This window comes from Hyla sarda, chromosome 1, assembly GCF_029499605.1.
Source record: "Hyla sarda isolate aHylSar1 chromosome 1, aHylSar1.hap1, whole genome shotgun sequence".
NCBI lineage: Eukaryota > Metazoa > Chordata > Amphibia > Anura > Hylidae > Hyla > Hyla sarda.
In genome coordinates, this window is record NC_079189.1 from 187,428,869 (window position 1) to 187,445,644 (window position 16,776).

The following is a 16,776-nucleotide window of genomic DNA, read 5'->3' on the forward strand; positions in this document are numbered from 1 at the left end:
TTTATGCACATATATAATAAAAGTAGTAACATTTCTAATGTCTTTGGTACTGTATTTTGTATTCTGGTTCACAACGCACATATTATATGTTGACGTCTCTTTAGATAATTAAGACTCATATACTTGGTAAGTGAAACATAACAGTACATTGCTTATGTTGTTATATGGGTTCCGGATATAGGGTTCATTTTGTTCATGTTACATGGTTTTACTTGGTAATATTGAACTTATGGATTACAAAAAGCATTAATTACATTTTAATAGAAAAAAATGGACTCCTGCCCTGTAAGTAGATTTTTTTCAGTATTTTATGTATTTGTTTATACAGTATATGGCATAGAATGTTTATACTTGCAGTACATTGCAATTAATATTAAAAAGCATTTCTAACGGTTTCTTTCATTATACACAGTAACAGCTAAAGATACAACAAATGGGGAATAAAACTCACCGTGTCAATGCTTCTCTAGGGTCCTTTCTATCATTGTTTGAAGGTTTCCGTGCACTTATTTAAAAGAAATCTTGAAAAAAAATCCTGTATGATTTTGATGAACCAAACAAAAACAATATATAAAAGACAGATCCAATAGTGCTGCTGCCTTTGTGAACGCACACATTAGCTAACTTACTGAAGAAGCATCTAATTAATCTGGATATTTTTGACAGGTCAGTGAGCACAGTGCTAACCTAGTTCATTTTCACATATACATACTTTAACCATTTGCAGTCACAAGTCACTATTGAATGTGGTTGTCTTGTTCTGTTTTTCAGGACAGTGTTTTCTTCTAATACTATAGGAGAATATATTAGAGGGGATTTCTTTATACAGTCAGCATCAAATTAAATATACACCTTATTTTCTTTAGCAGTTTATTTCTTTTAACAGTTTGTGTAGTCAATGTTAAAACGGTCACGAAACTCTATGCAGTATACCTACATTCACAAATCTTGCTCTGCTACCTGCAATCAGTCCTCATCATGCCTCTTGATTCTGATATGTTAGCATACCTAAAACCATGGCTTTGACTCCGGTTTAAAAACCGCACTGCAACCGCATATGTTTTTTAACGTGGACGTCAATGGACGTCAATGGGAAACACACATATATATGGTTCCATATGGGAAACCGTACAAGTTTTTTTTATTTGCACATGCACATTTGCATCCTAAAGTGCCCCTCCCATTAAAAATGGACAACATTTTCAAAAACTTTTTTTTTTTTTTTATAAAAATGGACGGAACCGTTTGCACTTTTAAAATCAGTATACGGTTTAAAAATGCAAACTTTTTCCGCATACAGTTCCATTCATTTTTTTGCCATACGGTTTTCTTTAGAAAAACTGATTGAAAACAGTATGGCAAAAACGTGGTGTGAACCCAGCCTAACATTGCGTTGTTTGAAGGGGTACTCCGGGGAACTAAACCCATAGCCCATCCTTTCCCTCTCATCAACCTATTTAATTGTCTAAATAGCATTCATTAGCTATATAGAGCTGTACATCCTCTTTGGTTGTCACTTACATGCATGAAGGTAGGGAATGACATCATCCAGCCGTCTACTCTGTCTCTGTCCAAATCCCTCTCTGAAAGAAGCCCCCACCCTCCTGAGAAACACAGACCATGTGGTTTCAGCCCTGCTCTCTTTAGTGCTGAGAACTGGGAGGTGTGTGCAGCCTTAGCCAATCAGACACTGGACCTCTCTATGCAGGAGGAGGGGGCTGCTCTCAGAGTGAGCTGGCTGGCAGAGCTGCAATGATTGCTGAGAGATGTAGGCAAGGGGAGACAAGGATGGCAAATAATATCAAGCAGCCAGAGAAGACAACAGGGGCAACAAGAGTCAGGCATATAAGGCAGGATGATTTGCAAGGAACATATCTAGGTAGTGTGGTAGTGTACTTTACGGAAGTACCCCCAGGTTTTACTTCCATTATCACTCTACCCTGGAAGCATGCTAGGAGGCAACTGTTGACCCAAAGTTCTAAATAAAACATAAAAGTCCTCAATCAGTCCAGACAGTCCTACCCACCTGGAAATTCCAAATTGCAAAGGTAAGAGGAACTGGGACATAATAGAATAGGAATGAGAGGGAGGGGGGACTTACCCAGTCCCAATGGGTCTCAATGATCAACATATCCAACGTAGCATTAACTCTCAGAGGATCATCAATAAGAAAAATATATAAATACCATATAAACAATTATAATCCTAATAATCCAGGATTCAGAGGATTCAGCTATGGGATCTGTTCAACACCAATGCAAAGCTTACTCAGGAATCGCAGCAGGCAGGTATCAGTGCATCTACAAGCAAAGTGAAGCTAAGGCTTAAAGGGGTACTCCGGTGCTTACACATCTTATCCCAAAGGATAGGGGATAAGATGCCTGATTGCGGGAGTCCCGCAGCTGGGGACACCCGCGATCATGCACTTTATGTTAGCATCATAAAATGGACATATTTTTACTTTTTGAAAAAATTTGAGGGCTTCAAAGTAGAGCAGCAATTTTCAAAAATGTAATGAAAATTGCAAAATCTGAAGGGACAGATGTTACAGAACTACAACTCCCAGCATGCCTGGGCGGTCTAGGCATGCTGAGAGTTGTAGTTTGACAACATCTGGAGGGCTACCGTTTGGGCACCACTGTAACAGTGGTCACCAAACTGTGACCCTCCAGATGTTGCAAAACTACAACTCCCAGCATGCCAGGCAGCCTTTGGCTGTCTGGGCATGCTGGGAGTTGCAGTCCGGCCTTCCTAGTGGTTGCCACAGTAAAGATCACTTTACTTTCACTTTCATTTCTCCCCCCCACCATCGATTCCCTACCTGAGCTGTGATTTCCGCTGGATATCTGCGACAATCGCTGGGCCCCACGCATCTTCTCCTCAGGTACAGGCCTTTATCTTCTCCCCCCTGTTCTGCCCGACATCCATGGCAACCCCCTGTCCTGCGCTGCCATTGGTCAGAACTCAGTTCTGACTAATGGCAGGGGATAGGAGGAGATCGCAGTTCTGCGACCTCGCTCCTATCCCTCAGGATGATCAGGGCTGTCCCTGACAGCTCCGATCATCCCTATTTTGCGGGTGATCGGGTCACCAGAGACCCGTTCAGCCCGGAATTGGAGAAAATCACATGTCAGGACCCCCCTCGGCGATGTGCCAGGATGCCTGCTGAATGATTTCAGCAGGCATCCCGATCCGTTCCCCAACCGGCTAGCGGCAGGGACCGGAATTCCCACGGGCGTATCCATACGCCCTCAGTCCTTAAGGACTTTAAAACGGGTATGGATACGCCCGCCGTCCTTAACAGGTTAAATCAACTGGTGCAAGAAAGTTAAACAGATTTGTAAATTACTTCTGTTAAAAAATCTTTACCCTTCCAGTAATTTTTAGCAGCTGTATGCTACCGAGGAAATTCTTTTCTTTTTTAATTTCTTTTTTGTCTTGTCCACAGTGCTCTCTGCTGACACCTGATGCCCGTATCAGGAACTGTCCAGAGCAAGAGAAAATCCCCATTGCAAACCTATGCTGCTCTCGACAGTTTCTGACACGGACAGAGGTGTCAGCAGAGAGCACTGTGGACAAGACAAAAAAGAAATTAAAGAAGAAAAGAATTTCCTCTGTAGCATTCAGCTGCTAAAAAGTACTGGAAGCGTAAAGATTTTTTTATTGAAGTCATTTACAAATCTGTTTAACTTTCTGGCACCAGTTGATTTAAAGAAATATGTTTTCCACCGGAGTACCCCTTTAAGACTAAGACATCTGGAAGAATCAATATCCAAAGAACACATAAGCCCTATCATGAGTCCTGTGCCATTCCAACAGTAAAGCATCACAAGACCATTTATGTGTGGGGTTGTTTTTTTATCCAAGGTAGTGGGCTTACTTACAATTTTAGTAAGAACAATGGTGCAGCTCACAATTATACACTGACCGAGGTATTCCCAAAGGTTTGAGTTTATTTAAAACACCAGCAGGTGATTTGGAAGGTGAAAGATTTTATTTAAAATGGGAAACCACTTTGAAAGAATACTCTACAACGCAGAAAAGAACTAATTAACAATCTGGATCAACAGATTGACGTTCTGAAAAATGAATTGGACAAATTCGACCAAAACCCAGAATATTTAAAACAGCAGGAATTTGTTTGTAATAAATTGGACAAACTTGAGGCATAAATTATTAATGGAAAAACAAAAAAATTACTATGGCAGATAAACAAACCAATAACTCAAACTCAAAATATTCACACAGAAAAAAATCCTATCCTATCTCTACACAAAACAGATTTGCCCCTGTCACGTACCGGCAGGACTGGTAGTGGATCCTCTTGACCAGAGAGGCGATGACGCGGGTTGTACCAGAGGACCGGTTCTAAGTGGTTACTGGTTTTCACCAGAGCCCGCCGCAAGGCGGGATGGACTTGCTGCGGCGGTAACCACCAGGTCGTATCCTCCAGCAGCAACTCGACCTCTCTGGCAGCTGATATGGCGTGGTACACAGGGAGCAGGCAGGAGTGTAGTCGGACGTAGCAGAGGTCAGGGCAGGCGGCAAGGGTTCAAAGGCGAGTAGGCGGTAGCAACGGGTTCGGCAAAAGGCAAGGCAATACACACTATATGGAACGCTTTCTCAGAGGCACTAGGGCACAAAGATCCGGCTAGGGCAGGAAGGGGCAGATAACTTTTATGGGGAAGGAGCAGGGAACAATTAGCCAGCGCACCAATCAATGGTGCGCTGGCCCTTTAAATTTACTGAAGGCGGCGCGCGCGCGCCCTAGAGAGCGGGGCCGCGCGCCGAGAGGCAGAGAGAGTCGGCGTATGGAGCGGGGTGCAGGGTGAGTTAGACAGGACGCGGCGCGTGAGCGGGGACCAGCCGCCACGGCAGCAGCGTCCGTGACACAAGGGATCCCGTGCTCCCGGTCGGTATGTCCGAGCGGGAGACGCCGGGATCCCGGGGAGAGGAGGAGAGGAAGCGGGCGCTCCGGTCCAGAGGCGGGGACCGGAGCGCTCGCTGTGACAGCCCCCTAAATAGTGGTGATTTTTTGGGGGGAAGGTCATTAACACAGGGACACCAATTATACTAAAGAGAGTTATCACTACAGAAATCCTCCATACAGTCAGAAATACAAACCATATGGAGGGAGAAAATACAATACACACAGTCCGCATCAGAATCCTTATGTGAGAAATTACACATATCAGAACAAACCATACCAGAAGAGATATTACAATCAAACTCCTCACAGAGAGACACAAAATCCCCAAAATCCCCAATCCACACAGACATTAAAAATACAATACACACAGTCCGCATCAGAATCCTTATGTGAGAAATTACACATATCAGAACAAACCATACCAGAAGAGAAATTACAATCAAACTCCTCACAGAGAGACACAAAATCCCCAATCCACACAGACATTCAAAACTAGAAACTAAGAAACAAAATAAAATAAAAAGTCTAGATAAAAATAAAAATTAAAAGAATAAACAATAAAAAATAAAAACATGTATAAATTATAATAGTGAATCATGTTAATCATGGAAAATTACAGTTCCAATAATACTTCAGGCATTAGAAACACAAGGAACCCCCCAAAAAAGAGGGTACGCAGAAGATATAGAAATAGAAGCATTAACCCAGCCTCCATCAAAAATGGGCAAAGTTCAGCAAAACCTGTAGAAACATCCATCATAAATCTTAGCAGTCATCAACTCACATTGGCACAAAAATCATTACTTAATAAGGGTCTCAAATTTGCACCATCACACTCCTTGGACAAATTCCAGATGTATCCGGGATAGAAAAATTTGTTTGCAATTTATGTCTGAAAAAATATTTTTTGAAGCACCCAATAGAATCCCAGAATATCAAATCTGAATACACAAATACAGAATGCAAATTAAAGTCAGGGTTTTATCAAAACAGTTTAATGGGGCCAGAAATGACCCCTTTAAAAAAAAAATTGTTCAAGGTTATAAAAGACAAACCAAAAACACATCCCGTCACAAGGACAACATTGCATTTAAAGAAAGAAAAGCCATGAAGGAGTTGCAGTCTATCAGTGAGATCACAATCTGCCCTGCTGATAAAGGGGGCGGAGTTGTGATCCTAAATACTGAAGACTACAACCAAGAATGCTCATGTCAATAAGAAGATAGCACTACTTATAAAAAGCTGGAGGGTGATCCCACTACTGAATTCAGTAAGCAATTACAGACAGTATGTAAAGCTGCTTTAGAAGAAGGTATAATCAACGATAAGGAACACAAATTCATTTTAGGAACACCTGAAGGATTACCTATGAATTACTGTCTTCCTACGATGCATGAAAGTTTAACAAATCCACCAAGACGCCCCATCGTGTCTGGGATGGGTTCTCTAACATCGAACCTATCCCAGTACTTTGATAGATTTTTATAACCATTTGTGAAAAAACTCACACATATTTATTTAAAAGACACTTCTCAAATCATCTCAATTATTGAATCATTTCCTTGGACAGAAAATCATATATTGGCCACTTTAGACATATCTTCTTTATACATGATTATTCAGCACAATTTAGGTGTCTCTGCAGTTGAAAACATTTGCACAAGGGTCAAATCAAAGCACAACAAATATATTTCATTTTGACACACAATTATTTGTATTTTGAGGGTGATTATTATTTGCAACAGGTAGGTACCGCAATGGGCACCTGGTTTGCCCGAGCAAGGCAAATCTATTTATGGCGGCATGGGAGGAAGATACTATCATTCCCCAGCTTGGCGCAAACCCCTTGCTCTGGAAAAGGTTTATCAATTATATTATTTTAATTTGGAAGGGGGGATTCACTAGTTTGGAGCACTTTATTAATGAGTTAAATTTAAATGTTTACAATATTCATTTCACATCCACCATTAGCAAGGAAAGCATTAATTTTCTGGACATTGAAATCAGAGCAGATCGGGATAAATTAATATGTAACACATACCAAAAGTCTACGGCTAAGGATGGCTTTATAAGCTTTGATAGCTGTCATTTGCCCAGATGGCTCAGCAATGTACCAAAGGGCCAGTACCGCAGACTAAAAAGTAACTGCACCTCAGATGAAAAATTCTTAGAGGAAGCAGCACAATTAAACTAAACTATTCAGGGACAAAAATTATCCAGATCTGCTCTTACAACAATCCCTAGACCATGTCAAACAGATAGATAGGTACACTTTCTTTGTTTCAAGAGACAAACACCCTACCACTGAAGAATTTAACAGTAAAATTGTCCTGCCATATAACAATGACTATAGGAAGATAGAAAAATTTATAAATAAACATTGGCATTTAAAGGGGTACTTCACACCCCTAGATATCTTATGAGATGTCAGTTCGCCGGGGTCCCTCTGCTGGGGACCCCCGGGATCTCTGCTGCAGCACCCACCTGAATGGAGCATTGCCGATGTGAGGTTGAAGCCGTTCAGGTGGGTGGTGCAGCCTTTGGATAGGGGATAAGATGTCTAGGGGTGCGGAGTACCCCTTTAATATGTCAAGATCGGGATATAGGATGGATGTTACCCATCCGTCCACCGATAGTCTACACTAGAGCCCCCAATTTGGGGATCAAGGTAGCTCCATCTATCAAGCCTCCACCTCTGAAAAAGCACCATTCCTGGCTAAACACAAAAGGTTTTATCAGATGTGGCTCATGTGCCAACTGCACCAAAACTCAGGGCCCCAAACAGTGGCATCTTCTCAAACTAATTCCTTTAAATGGAACATAGATGATCTAATAACCTGTAACATCAAAGGAGTAATATGTTTAATTGAATGTGGATGCAATAAACAATACATAGGGTGCACTAAGAGACCTCTAAAAACCGCATTGCTGAACATCTAAATAATATAAAAATTGGAAATTTAAAACATCCTCAGCTCATTTTGTGACAACACATAGTCGTGACTTGAGAACATTTTCATTTATTGGCCTTCAACATATTAGAAAAGACTGGAGAGGAGGAAGTTATATGGTTAAAATGTCCCAAGCAGAAAGTAAAAAGATTTATGAATTTGCCACACTAGAATGGGGAGGACTCAATTCCAGTTTTGAACTGTTTAGATTTTTGTGAGGGATGGATTTGGCTCTAGCGGTTGTCCTCTTTTTCCATTGGGACACACGCCACAGCCAACTCCATCCTTTATTTTAGGTCATCTCTGCCATGAATATTTTCTGTCTAACTGTAATTTTCCATGATTAACATGATTCACTATTATAATTTATAGATATTTTTATTTTTTATCGTTTATTCTTTTCATTTTTATTTTTATCTAGACTTTTTATTTTATTTTGTTTCTTAGTTTCTAGTTTTCATTTCTCTTTTTTATTAAAATTTTCACATTTTTATATCACTTTATTCCACTTACACCCATAACTAAACTACATTCCCATTTCAGTTTAAACTAGATCATTGCATGTCCCTCTTGTATCAAGAATCGACACCCTTTCTACAATATAATATAATTTACACACATATGTGTCATAGCCATCAAGTTGACAACACTGATTGTGAACACCAGCCTGTAAATACAGTCATAGACTCTTGCCAATCATAATCACATTCTGTTTATACAAATTCCTACATGAGGCCACTTAGAACACTTTTTTGGTTACATCTTGTTATATTAATAACACATTGTTTAACTCTAGATAGTCATTCATGATACATTACCATTATATCACATATTCTTTTTCAGTTTATTCCATCCTCATTCTTTTTATTATTTTATTCTTTCTATGATTCTATTATTTTATTTCCATTATCTTTATTTTTTGTCCAGCATTTATTTTATATTTTCTTTTTTGTTTTATTTTAATGTTTTTTATTGATGTATTTGTTTTTATGCATTTTATCTGTATTTACCATCAATTATTATATATGTTTATATTTAGGAATTATTATTTTATCCTATAATATTCTAAAAATATGCATTTTATATATATATATATATATATATATATATATATATATATATATATATATATATTTATATGCAGTATCCATTCGGTTGATACTATTTAGTGTGAATATTGGTCTGCCAATACAGCTCTACATTCCTGTGATTCACAACCACATCTTGCCAACGATTCCTGCTTCCACCTGCTAATGAAATTGAAACAGCTATAAATATGTTGAAATTAATTTCAGAGACATAGTTACTGAGGAAGGGGTCGAATACATTGTATATAGCACCCCGAAACACGTCTAGTCTAGTGCCAACAGAACGCAGTGTGACAATATCACGGACTTTGAGCTACCATCAGTCCGTTACTAGTTCCAGCCACAATACATCCAGAGATCTACTATTGATATTGGGATCTAACTTCCAGCATTGTGATCCTTCTGCTGTCACTTGATTTATATACCGCATTTGTGGGTTACTCACCGATCCATCTGCCGCTCCTGTGATCCACTGTTCCTGTGCTTCCATCTACTGCTCTCATCTCCCACTGACCGCTGACGTAAGATGCCTCCACCACGAGGTAGTACCATCAGTCTGCCTCAACAGACCCTCGGAGCAACCGCACGACAACCACGGGGTCCAGTGCCGTCTGGACCAGCCGTGCCCGGCGCTTGCAAGCGCTCACATGACAGCCAGAAATTCCGCTAACTAGCGAGAGGAGACAGCACAGTAGTGTTGGTAATATGATTTTCTTTTATACATCAATGGTATATTGTTCAGTAACTTTGGACATTTAATTCACCATCTTTATATGTCTCATTTCTGGACTTTAAATCAGTGCAATACCGGACTATCAGTTAACCAACATTGCCGGATTATCAGTCACATTGCTGTACTATTTGGCAGTTGTCATTATTTTACTTTGCATTTTGATGTGATTATTCCTCCCACAAGGGCCCTGTGAGGGGAATTTATATGTATTTTATTTTAAATAAATTTTATTCATTTGATATTTGAAGCACGGTCGCAATTACATTGAATTTAACAACTATTATCACTGTCCTTGAGGTGGGGGTTTCTCTTTCTTTTTTCTTACTTACAATTTTGCCTAAGAACACTTCCATTAATAAAAAAATGGTATCTAAACATCCTCTAAGAGCAACCTCTTTTAGGAGAAATTTGGCGATGAATTATGCTTTTCTCAGGATGATGAAGCACCATGATACAAGGAAAAAGTGATGATCAGTCAGGATTTGGCTTGGAGGCTTCTAATAGATAAACAATAGCCAAAATGGAGTAAACAAGACAACAGAAGAAAACCCTAACTATATTTACCTCTCAATCTATTACGCTCTCCCTGACCTAAATTGACATAATATTTAAAGTGGTACTCCGCCCCTAGACGGAGTGTCCCAGCGGATTGTGGGGTGTCCCAGTGGATCTCCATACAGGCACCCTGGACTTCTAAACATTTATGTAGTCAATGGACCACAGTCATGACGTGACATGCTGCATACATATTTGAATTAAGTGGATCAGATTTATCAAAACTCTCTAATTCATGAAAAGTACAAATGTAGACAGTCTACAAAATCAGGCGGAGTCTGGCATATCAGAAGTTGTCTAGTCTAAGTTTAGACCAACTAGTCGTTGGCTTACTTTAAACCAGAATCACACACCAAAAGTTTGTGCCCTATTGCTGAGACAGGCCCCTTTTGTAGAAAGCGGCAAATGTGGCACTGAGTGATGTAAGATAGTTCTATATTATTTTCATCAATTGCACCAAAATTGTGGCACAGTAGTAAATTTGAGCCATTGTGCACTTAAATGAAAGCTCCACAAAGAGGATCATAAGTCAATTTTCTGAAGCCACAAAGGTATGGCAACTGGTGATTGCCAGGTGGGATAAGACTGTATCAGTCAGGGCTGCCATCAGAGGGGGTACAACCAGTACTCCAGTAAGGACATTGACTCCTTTAATATATACTCTGACTGACTGCTCCACTCTGCTGAGGCACGTGGCCATTACTATAATTTATATAAATGTACTTTATACAGTTAGTTACACTCACACATGATCCACGATACATTCTCTAGGGCCAGCAGTGGCTGTAAAGAGGTAGTATAACAAACATGCCGCTGCGCTATCCACCACGACACTGATGTCAACTGACATTTTGTGCGAGCCCTGGGAATAACAGAAACCGCCGCCAGCAAAAGCTTTCCTCGGCCTTTAGTCACCCTGAGGAGAGCAGATAGAATATTCTGGCCAACCCGGCTTCAATAAGGTAACTAGTCCATAGAGGGGGACTACAACAATTATTTGGGGGCACAGAATGGGCCTACAACTATATGGGAGTACAAAGTGAGCACTATTACCTTGTGGTAATTACCTTGTGCTGAGGAAAGATTCCTAAAATGTTTGTCTGGCAGTTTCTGTGGAAACAAGTATTGGCCAGGAGAAATCTTCATGGCGGTCTTGGCTGGATAGTGAAAAGGAAAAGTGAACAATTCTAGTTAGAGAAGACCCCCCTGTGTTTTATTTAGAGAACATGACACCAGTGGAACTGGTCTGTAATCACTTATAATGTCAGTAAAAATGGAGAGATTTCCCCCGAGCAGCCAATTACAGCTTAGGTTTCACATTACCAGAGTTTGTTAGCTGAGCTGTGATTGGCTGCTGTGGGAAAATCTCTCCATTTTTTCTCTCACACAGTTTGATAAATCTGGGCCAAGGTGTCTCAGAATTGAAAGTAAATGGCTGCTAAGTATAGAGGGAGGTATACACACTAGATATAGGCAATGCAACAGCAAGTGTTGAGGGTGGGTGGTATGAATTATGAGCAAGATAGAGAACACAAATGCCCAATGAAAAGAGTATACAGGCCAAGCTGTTGGAGTACAATAAGTCACAGGATGCCGCCACCCCAACACATGACCTTCGTCCGGGAGTCTATGTAGTATACTTAACCCCTTAAGGACACATGACGTTCTCATACGTCTCCATTTCCGAGTCCTTAAGGACACATGACGTATGAGAACGTCATGTGTTTTACCGGCCCCCCTCAACCATCTGGAGCGGAGCCGGTGCCCGATGCCTGCTGAAATCGTTCAGCAGGCATCGGCGCATATCGCCCAGGGGGGTCATTATGACCCCCCATGTCAGCGATGGCCGCAGATCGCTGGACAATTCAGTCCAGCGATCTGCGGCGGATTCCGGGTCAATCGGGTCTCCAGTGATCCGGTGACCCGGAATTATTGGCTGATCGGGGCCGTCAGAGACGGCCCCGAACAGCCAGAGCCAGCAGGGGTGAGGTGGCACTGGTGCCACCTCACGATCGCCCTGATTCGTCGGCCGGATTACCGGCCGACCAATCAGGGCGCCTGCTGCGGGTGTCACTCCCGCAACCCGCTCCGCCCCTCTTCCGGAGGACGTGAGTGGGTGCGGGACGTGCACCCCGGGTGCTGGGGACCCCGATCCCCGGCGCCCCTGTTGGGATCGGGGCCCCAGGAGCAGCGGCGGCGGCGGAGACGACGAGGGACTGACCTGGTGCAGCGAGGATCGTTGGAGGTGAGTGACAGCCTCCTGCTGTTGCTTAGCAACAGCTCCCAGCATGCAAAAAGGGCATGCTGGGAGCTGTAGTTATGCAACAGCAGGAGGCAGACAACCACAACTCCCAGCATGCCCTTATGGGCATGCTGGGACTTGTAGTTTTGCAACAGCTGAAGGCACATTCTTTCTATGGAAAAGTGTACCTTCAGCTGTTGTGTAACTACAACTCCCAGCTTGCACAATCAGCTAAAGTGCATGCTGGGAGTTGTAGTGGTGCATCTGGTGGTTGCATAACTACAACTCCCAGCATGCCCGTTGGCTGTCGGTGACTGCTGAGAGTTGTAGTTTTGCTGAGAGTTGTAGTTGTAGGCACACTGAGTTAAGTAGCAAACCAGTGTGTCTCCAGTTGTTGCATAACTACAATCCCCAGCATCCCCAGCCAAAGTAGTATACCTCCAGCTGTTGCATAACTACAACACCCAGCATGCCCAAGCATTTTAGGTAAAAAAAATATATATTTTTTTTACATATGCAAAAGTCGTGAATCACCTGTAGGGTATTAAGGTTCACTTTACCTCTTGTTCCCTGAGGGGTCTAGTTTCCAAAATGGTATGCCATGTTTTTTTTTTTTTGCTGTCCTGGCACCATAGGGGCTCCCTAAAGGTGACATGCCCCCCAAAAACCATTTGTCGCTCCTTCCCTTCTGAGCCCTCTACTGCGCCCGCCGAACACTTTACATAGACATATGAGGTGTGTCCTTACTCGAGAGAAATTGGGTTTCAAATACAAGTAAAAATTTTCTCCTTTTTACCCCTTGTAAAAATTCAAAAATTGGGTCTACAAGAACATGCGAGTGTAAAAAATGAAGATTTTGAATTTTCTCCTTCACTTTGCTGCTATTCCTGTGAAACACCTAAAGGATTAATACACTTACTGAATGTTTTTTTGAATACTTTAGGGGGTGTAGTTTTTATAATGGGGTCTTTTATGGGGTATTTCTAATATGAAGACCCTTCAAATCCACTTCAAAATTGAACTGGTCCCTGAAAAATAGTGAGTTTGAAAATTTTGTGAAAAATTTCAAAATTGCTGCTGAACTTTGAAGCCCTATGGTGTCTTCCAAAAGTAAAAACTCATACATTTTATGATGCAAACATAAAGTAGACATATTGTATATGTGAACCCCAAAAAAATATATTTTGAATATCCATTTTCCTTACAAGCAGAGAGCTTCAAAGTTAGAAAAATGCAAAATTTTCATTTTTTTCATCAAATTTGGGGATTTTTCACCAAGAAAGGATGCAAGTTACCATAAAATTTTACCACTACGTTAAAGTAGAATATGTCACGAAAAAACTGTCTCGGAATCAGAATGATAACTAAAAGCATTCCAGAGTTATTAATGTTTAAAGTGACAGTGGTCAGAATTGCAAAAAACGCTCCGGTCCTTAAGGTATAAAATGGCCTGGTCCTTAAGGGGTTAAAATAAATAATAAAATAAAATTGGGGATGGACCCTAAAGTGGAGTGAGAGGGGGCTAGGGTAGAGTTGGGGCAGGCCCCAGGACAGAGTGAGGAGGGCCATAGGGCAGAGTTGGGTGGGCCTTAGGGGTAGAGTCAGGGATGGGGGGAGGGGTGCTCAGGCCATGATCTGTGTAAGGGGCCCCAAAATGTCTGATGGCATCCCTGCTCTGAGGTAATATCTGGCTTTGGGGGGGGGGGGGGGGGAATAAGAAGTGTCAAGGAATAGACCACAGGAGACTTTGGCAGACTGCATCAAATCAAGCTCTAAAACATAAAAATACAAATGCTATCCCAGATGTTTCATGAACCTTTGGCAGCTATTAGGCACAATTGCATTGAAAGGGATATTCAGTCAGAAGGCCATATTTATTAAGTCCAGATGCACTTTTTCTGACAGTCTGGAAAAGAAGGTGTGGATTCCAGTTGGCATGCATTGTCACTTATTTACAAAATAAACAACCACCTTGGCTTTTTGGTGCAATTTTATTTATAAATATACCTCAGCATGTTTATAGTTGAGTGAACTGTTGAGAGTAGCATATACTGTGCAGTGTGCAAATAGTATGTTTCTTATTTCACTTTTAGGATGATATATGAGCATTTAAAAGGGCACTGTCAAATACAAAAAAACGTTTTAAATGTTGTACATCTTGGCAAAACATTAATCTTTCTAATATACTTCATAAGAAAATGTTATTTCCTTTTTATAGAAATCATGGCTTATAAAATCATGGCATTGTCCAAGCTGAAGTACAGGCATGGACAATGTCCAATAATTGAGGGTGGGCTATCACTCCTTTGTGCTCTCTCCTGTCTGATAGGACTCCTCCTTGCTCTCTCCTGTCTGATAGTACTCCTCTGTGCTCTCTCCTGTCTGATAGTACTCCACTCTGTTCTCTCCTGTCTGATAGCACTCCTCTGTTCTCTCTCCTGTCTGATAGGACTCCTTTGTGCTCTCTCCTGTCTGATAGGACTCCTCCTTGCTCTCTCCTGTCTGATAGTACTCCTCTGTGCTCTCTCCTGTCTGATAGTACTCCACTCTGTTCTCTCCTGTCTGATAGCACTCCTCTGTTCTCTCTCCTGTCTGATAGCACTCCTCTGTGCTCTCTCCTGTCTGATAGGACTCCTCTGTGCTCTCTCCTGTCTGATACGACTCCTCTGTGCTCTCTCCTGTCTGAAAGTACTCCTCTGTGCTCTATCCTGTCTGATAGTACTCCTCTGTGCTCTCTCCTGTCTGACAGTACTCCTCTGTGATCTATCCTGTCTGATAGTACTCCTCTGTGCTCTCTCCTGTCTGATAGGACTTCTCTGTGTTCTCTCCTGTCTGACAGTACTCCTCTGTGTTCTCTTCTGTCTGATAGGACTCCTCTGTGCTCTCTCCTGTCTGATAGGACTCATCTGTGCTCTCTCCTGTCTGATAGGACTCCTCTGTGCTCTCTCCTGTCTGATAGAACTCCTCTGTGCTCTCTCCTGTCTGATAGGACTTCTCTGTGTTCTCTCCTATCTAATAGTACTCCTCTGTGCTTTCTCCTGTCTAATAGGACTCCTCTGTGCTCTCTCCTGTCTGATAGTACTCCTGTGTGCTCTCTCCTGTCTGATAGCACTCCTCTGTGCTCTATCCTGTCTGATAGTACTCCTATGTACTCTCTCCTGTCTGGTAGGACTCCTCTGGGCTCTCTCCTGTCTGACAGCCCTCCTCTGTGCCCTCTCCTGTCCTATCAGACTGGAGGGGTGCTAGCCTACCCTTACTTACTGGACTTTGTCCATGCCTGTACTTCAGCTTGGACAAAGCCATGGTTTTATAAGCCACCATGATTTTTATGAAAAGGAAATAAAATTTTCTTATGAAGTATATTAGGAAGGTTAATGTTTTGTCAATATGTACAACATATATAAAGTTTATGTATCTGACAGTGCCCATTTGACAATATTTTAGAAAAGGCTATGGATGGACTAAAGATGGTATATCGATATGAACTGTTAAAATCTGTGCACTTGAATTTTTCTCTCATTTAACTTCAGTTAAATATTTTATATTTTTCTCTTAAACTAGTATAATTGGAATTTTGGGAATTGCTGGAGTAAGAATTATATGCTGAACTTATAGAGCGGTTATCTTTTTTTTTTTTGTCCAGCTGTGGAAAACAGTTGGCCTTTCATGCACAGCTAGGTTTTAATTCTAGCTCATGAGAAAACAAAAATAGACGTCACCATATAAATATGAAATTATAAAAAATTGATCTTTCAGAAAATGCCCCCAAATATGTCTTTAACCCTTTCTGAACCCAATGCTGTTATTTGGCTTATGTTTTCTTCCTCTTCACCTTGTCAGACCCATAACGTTTTTATTTTTCACTGATGCTGGCACTTATCCTCGTGGTTTTAATAGAGATAAGTGATCCAAGCCTGGCAAACCTGGTTTTGCTCTGTACTTCAGGGTAATATCAGCTCGCTAAACTTTCAAAAAGTCTTTTGACACTGACAGGTGTATTGTGTGCATGAGGAAAAGAGATGAGAACTTAAAGGGGTATTCCGGGATCTAAGCTTTTATCCCCTATCCACAGGATAGGAGATACAATGTCTGATCGCGGGGGGCCCGCCACTGGGACCCCTGCGATCTCCCTGCAGCACCCGCATTTTATGCGGGGCTGCATCTCCAGTGTTGGATACTTCCGGGTTACGAGACTGGATATGTGATGTAACGTCACGCCCCCCTGTGACATCACACCACTCCCCCCTCCACTCATTTCTATGGGAGGGGCATAACGG

At 41.6% G+C, this 16,776-nt stretch overlaps 1 protein-coding gene across 4 annotated transcripts in view; it reads right to left on the reverse strand.

Annotated features, from left to right (window-relative positions):
• PDE5A (phosphodiesterase 5A) overlaps positions 1-16,776 on the reverse strand; it is a 352,640-nt gene that overhangs the window by 326,776 nt on the left and 9,088 nt on the right. For 2 of the 4 annotated variants that reach the window (XM_056565896.1, XM_056565912.1), the window contains exons 1-2: positions 11,004-11,111; positions 452-535 (exon numbers count right to left, since the gene is read on the reverse strand). The gene's annotated coding sequence lies outside the window, so the exon portion shown is untranslated. Of the gene's footprint in view, positions 1-451; positions 536-11,003; positions 11,112-11,310; positions 11,415-16,776 lie in introns of those variants that run through there. The other 2 variants (XM_056565902.1, XM_056565920.1) reach the window with 2 other exon arrangements.